Below are 7,500 nucleotides of genomic sequence, written 5' to 3' on the forward strand. Positions count from 1 at the left end.
GTTAAATGGCTGATTATGGTACAGCCCTATGCTTGTTTGCTGCTTGTTTTATTCATTACAGCCGATTACAAGGCTATTTAGTGAGACCCTCCGCTTCTCCAAATGAGCTCTGTGTGTTCAGACACATGCCTTTCTTGCCTTTGTGATGTTTTCTTACTAATACACATTCAAACAGGGAAGAATTCTAGAAACATGACATACCAATGGCTCATGCACTATCCCTTATAGTGTGAGCGATGCACTGAAAGGATGAAACGAGAAACTCTGGTTTTCTATCTCTCATTAAGCCTATCATTGCAATATGTTCCTAATGCATTTCCAGTGAATCAATCTGGAAGCATTTAGTTCTCTGACGGTCCCTGGCCAGAGAGCGCAGTCGGCTATTCAACTCTGAAGCAGTATCCTTTTCACATTATGCGATGTACATCTTGTTTTGCCTACCTCTCTGTGTGGGGTCGCCGCGTTGGGGCCTGGAGCTGTGAGGAGGCTGAGGTTGTGATGACACAGAGGGAGATGACCTCTGGGGCTCCTGAACAGCAGACATGCAGCACAGCACCTTCGAAAGACGAGGAGGGACGTTCAATCAAGGCAGGCTATGTGCACACATGATGGGTTTTTATTTGATATCAACATCTGCTTGGGAAAGGGTTATAAGCTATGAGGCCTCACTGGCTCCTTCAGACTTCAGTTAAGTATTCTATGGTTGTTATTTTGCAGATTATGTCATTTAGGTGTTCCTTGACTGATTCTCACCTTACCGACCATAGACATGCGCTGTAAATATATGCATGGAGTATGTATTTCCCATGAATGTGACCAATATGACCAAAATATCATATCCCGATATAGGTCATTCATATCCCGATAACGATATATATCACGATATAGCACATTTTCTGTAAATTCAATGAATAAATACCCGCACTATAGGAGCACCGGAGTATAAGCAGCAGCAGCTAAAGTGAATGATGTGTACATAAGCCGCACTGGACTATAAACCACAGGTGTTTTAATGTTTAATTACCATTAAGGCTGGCCCAAATGCCATTTTTCAGGCTTCGAATACTCTTGGTTTTTCCGAGCGAATATTGGAATACTCGTTCCAGAGAAAAACACCATAAAAAACATTAATAATCCCTATATACTCCCTGGAACCGATTTTGACAGTATCTGCATATTTTGTTGAAGATTTAATAGCTTTTGAAGGTTAATTAGTAGGCCTAAGTAGGTTGAAGTTCCTTATTTTTTCCCCGTGAAAGCGAACAGCTGTTGTTACGTTCCAAATCAGCTGTCCTCTGCCGCACCGTAATATAAGACGCAGAATCGAAAAATAAAAAGGCGCGTCTTAAAGTCCGAAAATTACGGTAGTTTATGTAAAATGACCACATGGGAAGGCCTATTTCGTAGCCCCTCTTTTAGGTACGAGCTCACTTTGTCTTGGCTGGTCGTGGGAGTCCTTCTCCTATTCAGAATTGTCACGTTCACTCTCCTCCATGTTTGTTTGTGTTGCGTTCATGTGCCGTGTGGAAGAATGTAAAGCGTCGTCCAAATGACGTAAAATATTACCGTAAAGAGTGTGATTTGCGACAAGACGATATAAACGATAGAGGATAATATGAAACGATAGACATTTTTATATCATCACACGATATATATCGTCATATCGCCCAGCCCCATGTTTTTATACCCATATGCATGTGCTGATGTGTGTGTGCATGTGTTGAAGTGTGTGTGCGTGTGTGTATGTGTGTGTGTGTGTGTGTGTGTGTATGTGTGTCGCCCCGGCCCCCGGCAGCCCTCCACTCGGCCCCTCTCGGTGAGCCGGGGGCTGATTGCGTCTGAGCTTCGTTCTGAGCCACATTGTGTAATCGCTCTGCCCCTGATACGCTTTGAAAGTCTTTTCAGGTAATGACAAAATGAACCGTGAAAATATGAAAAAATAGAATAATTGTTTCTTCCATATTTTGCGAAACCAATTTGCATCGTAGAGCGGAAAAGATGACCTTGGAGAAAATGGAATCAACAGTGCCCTACTTGGAACAAGGGACGCTTAAGAAAAGGGGTCTTGGATAAGGCCGAAACATTACTTCACTTACTCAAAGATTTCGAAGACTGTTCTTCGGTCCTCAGTCTCTTTTTAATTTGAATTGAAAGTCTGATGGAACAAAAAACACAAGTTTAACATCGTTAAGAAAACAGCGCAGATTACTAATGATTATAGTATAAAGGTTGTTTTATTAAATTTTACACAACATAGAAGAAAGAAAACACATAAGTTCACCTTTTTTAATTTAAAATAGACACTTATGTCTTTTTCATGCTTTGCTAAACTGTGTTTAAGTGTGGTGAGGGAGAAAAGTAGATAATATAATAATATATATAATAATATAATACTATGTTTATACTGGGGCCGCGACACCTCAGGGGCGAGGCTCAAGGTAGCCTAGTTTCAACCTTCAGGTTTTAATATTTTCTACCTTACCTTGTAAGATAAAATACAATTTATGAATCCAGGCGGGAAATGAGCCCATCAAAGCGGAAAGCACAGGACGGAAGTAGAAATAAAGAATAGGAAAAATGCAATTAAAATCGTAGAAATTTTAGAAATACAAATATTAAAAATAATCTAGAGATTGACTAGTGAGGTGGACAGTGTATAAACTACAGTCGGATTGACCTCTTTATCAGCCAACACTGGAAGGTGCTTGGAGTTTGTATTTCACCGTTCATGATGTAATAACTGCTAGGAAAGCAGCATGCCTCTTGGAAGGCCTTGTTGTTCTCTTTTATAGTCGTTAAAAGACAGGGGAAGATTGTTTTAATTATGACAGCACAAGCTTTGCAGAACCTGATTCAATCTTCAAGAATCAAATGGTTTAAGAGCAGGCGAATGCTAAACGAGTTATGGAAACGTAGTGGATGCCTCAGCTGTCCTTGGTTAAATGTTTACTATGTTTTGCATTTAAGATGTTGGATGTCACCGTCTATCTCTAGTAGGCCTAGTCCTTGAACCATGGCTTGGATCCTTTTGGTGTACGTTCAGAAAATGTAAATTACCTTTCTGAGGATTGGGAGTCTATTACGCTTATCTGAAGACGTAATTGTTAAATGTGCCCTCTGTTTTGTTATTTGACTGAACAACCTATGCTCCAGAGTCAACTCAGACGATGGTGACTATGGTGACGATGGTGACGATGGTGACGATGGTGACGATGGTGACGATGGTGACGATGGTGACGATGGTGACGATGGGGTCAAAGGAATTTTCCTTTGACCCCATCGTCACCATCGTCACCCTGCAGGTGACGATGAATGGAGGGAAGTGAATTCAAACTTTTTTGTGTGTGTGTGTGTGTGTGAGTGTGTGTTTTTCTGTGTGTTTTTTTGTGTGTGTGTGTGTGTGTGTGTGTGTGTGTGTGTGTGTGTGTGTGTGTGTGTGTGTGTGTGTGTGTGTGTGTGTGTGTGTGTGTGTGTGTGTGTGTGTGTGTGTGTGTGTGTGTGTGTGTGTCTGTGTGATTGTCTGTTTGTATGTGTATGTATTTGTGTGTGTGTGTGTGTGTGTGTGTGTGTGTGTGTGTGTGGTGTGTGTGTGTGTGTGTGTGTGTGTGTGTGTGTGTGTGTGTGTGTGTGTGTGTGTGTGTGTGTGTGATGAGAGAGAGGGTAAGGATCAGTAGGGATGATGCTCTATCAACAGGTAGGATTACTCCTTGTGTTAAACAAGAAAACCCCTTCCTATTCGCATCATCAAAGAATCCTTACACATAGACATACACACACACACACACGCACACACACACACACACACACACACACACACACACACACACAGACACACACACACACACACACACACACACACACACACACACACACACACACACACACACACACACACACACACACACAAACACATTTACACATCAAAAGTATTCACACACACTCTCAGACACTCTCAGTGTGTGAACATTTAATTGTACATTAATATTTTTAAATACCATGATTTACCGCTGGCACATTCTTTTGGCTGGGCAAAACACACCTGTTGGTGTGTGTGTGTATATATAGAGAGAGAGAGAGAGAGAGAGAGAGAGAGAGAGAGAGAGAGAGAGAGAGAGAGAGAGAGAGAGAGAGAGAGAGAGAGAGAGAGAGAGAGAGAGATGCTTAAAACAAGGCTTCAGGGAGTGCATTTAGAGATCAGAGGATTCTCTGAGGCGATAAGGCTGCCAACTCCACCCCCTCCCTCCCAACCAAACCAAATACACCTGAAAACACTCACCCAGGTTAGTGTGTGTGTGTGTGTGTGTGTGTGTGTGTGTGTGTGTGTGTGTGTGTGTGTGTGTGTGTGTGTGTGTGTGTGTGTGTGTGTGTGTGTGTGTGTGTGTGTGTGTGTGTGTGTGTGTGTGTGATGAGGTCGCAGAGAATTAATGGGAGTGGAGACGAGGGAAAATTATACACACACACACACACACACACACACACACACACACACACACACACACACACACACACACACACACACACACACACACACACACACACACACACACACACACACACACTCTCTCTCTCTCTCACGCTCTCACACAGCAAAACAAACACACTCAAGTTTGCTCTCATATCTTATATTTTCTTCTCTTTACTCGCCCTCCCTCTAGCAAACACACACACACACACATACACACACACACACACACACACACACACACACACACACACACACACACACACACACACACACACACACACACACACACACACACACACATGCTGATCCAGGGCTGGCAGGAGAGAGATTATTGCTCTGTGGTGAAGCTTAGCCCTGATGTGAAATGTGAGAAGGCCTCAGGTTGAACTTTCATCCTAATTCAATAATTACAGCTGTTCTGTGGAGTGGGGCAGGCAGAGGTGTCCGTCATACTCTGCTGCTACCTGCCTTCTGTTTACATTTACACTCAGGGCGTTTAGCTGACGCTTTCATCCAGAGCCACCTACAATAAGTACATTTGTCAGAAGAAAGAGAAACAACAATATATCTCTGTCGGTACGGTAAGGATGTTCTTAGAACCAAGGGCCAGGCACTAACAATCGCCAGGTTAACCCATTCCCCGTATACAACAGAAATAGCTCTGATAAGACGTGACACATGCTAGGTACTATTGTTAAGTGGCAGAGAGGCTAATAGAGTGGTTTGGTTTGAATATGTAATGAGTATCCGTCTGTCTCTTTAATGTTAAGCACAGTACACGATCTCAAAGCCGATTGGCCGATTGGCCGACACATTTTCAAAATCAGAGAAGAATTCGCAAGTTCGGAAGATAGAAGATCGTAACTTCTGAAGCAACGGCCATGTTGCGTGATTCTGCTTGACCACCTGTCCGACTGTATGCATGCAAACCTTCTGATCCGTTTGACAACGTGTCTTTTAAGATACACACACACAAGCAGCCCATAGATGCTTTGTGAAAGACAGCCTGTCACACAGCTTGTCTAACATATAGGTCGGTTTACAGGTGCACATACAGTACTATAGTTTCCTATAAAAAACACACTGCAGTCTTGCGGTCTTTCTAGTACCTAGTAGTAAGCTGGGGCTGAGAGTGTGTGTGTGTGTGTGTGTGTGTGTGTGTGTGTGTGTGTGTGTGTCTGTGTTAGTTTGTGTGTGTATGTGTGTGTGTGTGTGTGTGTGTGTGTGTGTGTGTGTGTGTGTGTGTCTGTGCATGTGTGCGTGTGTGTATGTTTGTGTGTGTGTGTCTGTGCATGTGTGCGTGTGTGTATGTTTGTGTGTGTGTCTGTGTGTGTCTGTGTGTGTTTGTCTGTGTGGGTCTGTATGCGTGTGTGTGTGTGTGTGTGTGTGTGTGTGTGCTTTCACAATCAGAAAACGATCGGGTCACACAGGGTTTAGGATATGCTGTGAGAAATGGAGGCGGTTGCCATGGTAGCACCTCCTGCCAGACATTCTGCTCCTGAGAGCCGGAGGTTCCCCCACTGGGGGGCCCCCCTGGAGGGCCCCCCACTGGAGGGCCCCCCAGTGGAGGAGGCGTCTCAGGGGCCACAGTATGTTGGGGACTCAATGTTGTACGTGCATGAACCGGGGGATTACTAGGTACAGTTTGGGATTATTTACAGATTCAGACGAAGAAGTCTTTGATGAATGTATTTATCATATGTACAATATAATATGTGTGTATAACATATATTATTTTATACCTATAAATGAAATGATTGATGAATGGAGGATGATTTAATTCAGTTGTGTCAATGTTTTGCTTACATAAAAAATAACAGTTTAATAAATCCGCTTTTTCTAAAGTCTTGAAAATAAGTTTAGATTGGCCAACCTGTTTCAAGGGCAGTCTGATCTGAATTTAGTTTAAAAGTAGAGGTTTGAGTGACACCATTTGGAAAGAAGAAGGAATCAGGCCAAAGGTTAGATTAATATACTACTAGTTAGCACTGCAGCAACAACAATATGGCCATGAAACACAATATTGTATGTTCTTGGGCAAGACAATAGATGAAATGAGGTCATGGAAAATCCTCCTTGTCAACAAAGCAACAATGATTGCACTGGGCTTCCACTATTTATTTTTCTTTCTAGCAGTTGTGTATATGTGTGTGAGTGTGTGTGTGTGTGTGTGTGTGTGTGTTTCATAGTTTGTGCTTGTTCATGACATTAAGTGCTTATGTGTACAAGTGCACATACATATGTGTGTTTCTTTGTGTGTGTGTGTGTGTGTGTGTGTGTGCATGCGTGTGTGTTCCTTTACATTGGACTGCAGATCATCAGGAGCTCCAAAGTGTGTACCTGCTATTCGTGTGTGTTTACACATCTGTGTACATACGTGTGTGTTTGTGTGGAAGATCAGATGAACTCATTGTAGCAGCATGAATGGTAATCACACAGTTCTCCTTCAGCAGTCGTGTGTAACCCAAACAAGAGATTAAGTACGATAAAAAACAAACCGACACACTCACACACACGTACATGCAAGCGCACACACAAACACACACGACAAACACACACGACAAACACACAGACGCAGTAACATACACCGGCACATACACAAACACAAACACAGAAATACACGTAGAGACACACACACACAGACACCCCCTCTCACACACACACACCAACACAAACACACACACACACAGCAGGAAAGGAGAAGCAGGAGTGTTGTGGAACTGGAACCCTCATGTCTCCCAGTCAGCTGACCCCGTGTTCTGCCCCAAATATGTCAGAATATAAAGATGGAGAGAGATAATCACTGTGTGTGTGTGTGTGTGTGTGTGTGTGTGTGTGTGTGTGTGTGTGTGTGTGTGTGTGTGTGTGTGTGTGTGTGTGTGTGTGTGTGTGTGTGTGTGTGTGTGTGTGTGTGTGTGTGTGTGGGTGTGTTTGCTTGTGTGCATCCTGAAAAAAGGGATAGGATGGATTTACTGACCTGAATAAAAAAAATGAAGTCTTGGTTAGTTGGCCAAAAGTTAGACTGGTTTCCCCGT

General features: G+C 43.1%; 1 long non-coding RNA gene across 3 annotated transcripts in view; it reads right to left on the reverse strand.

The window, feature by feature from the left end:
• LOC130378038 (uncharacterized) overlaps positions 1-1,665 on the reverse strand; it is a 21,114-nt gene extending 19,449 nt beyond the window's left edge. For all 3 annotated transcript variants that reach the window (XR_008894447.1, XR_008894449.1, XR_008894448.1), the window contains exons 1-2: positions 1,432-1,665; positions 442-556 (exon numbers count right to left, since the gene is read on the reverse strand). This is a non-coding gene — a long non-coding RNA (uncharacterized LOC130378038). The remainder of the gene's footprint in view (positions 1-441; positions 557-1,431) is intronic.
• Between the last annotated feature and the right edge of the window lie 5,835 nt (positions 1,666-7,500).

This window comes from Gadus chalcogrammus, unplaced genomic scaffold, assembly GCF_026213295.1.
Source record: "Gadus chalcogrammus isolate NIFS_2021 unplaced genomic scaffold, NIFS_Gcha_1.0 GACHA056, whole genome shotgun sequence".
Taxonomy (NCBI): domain Eukaryota; kingdom Metazoa; phylum Chordata; class Actinopteri; order Gadiformes; family Gadidae; genus Gadus; species Gadus chalcogrammus.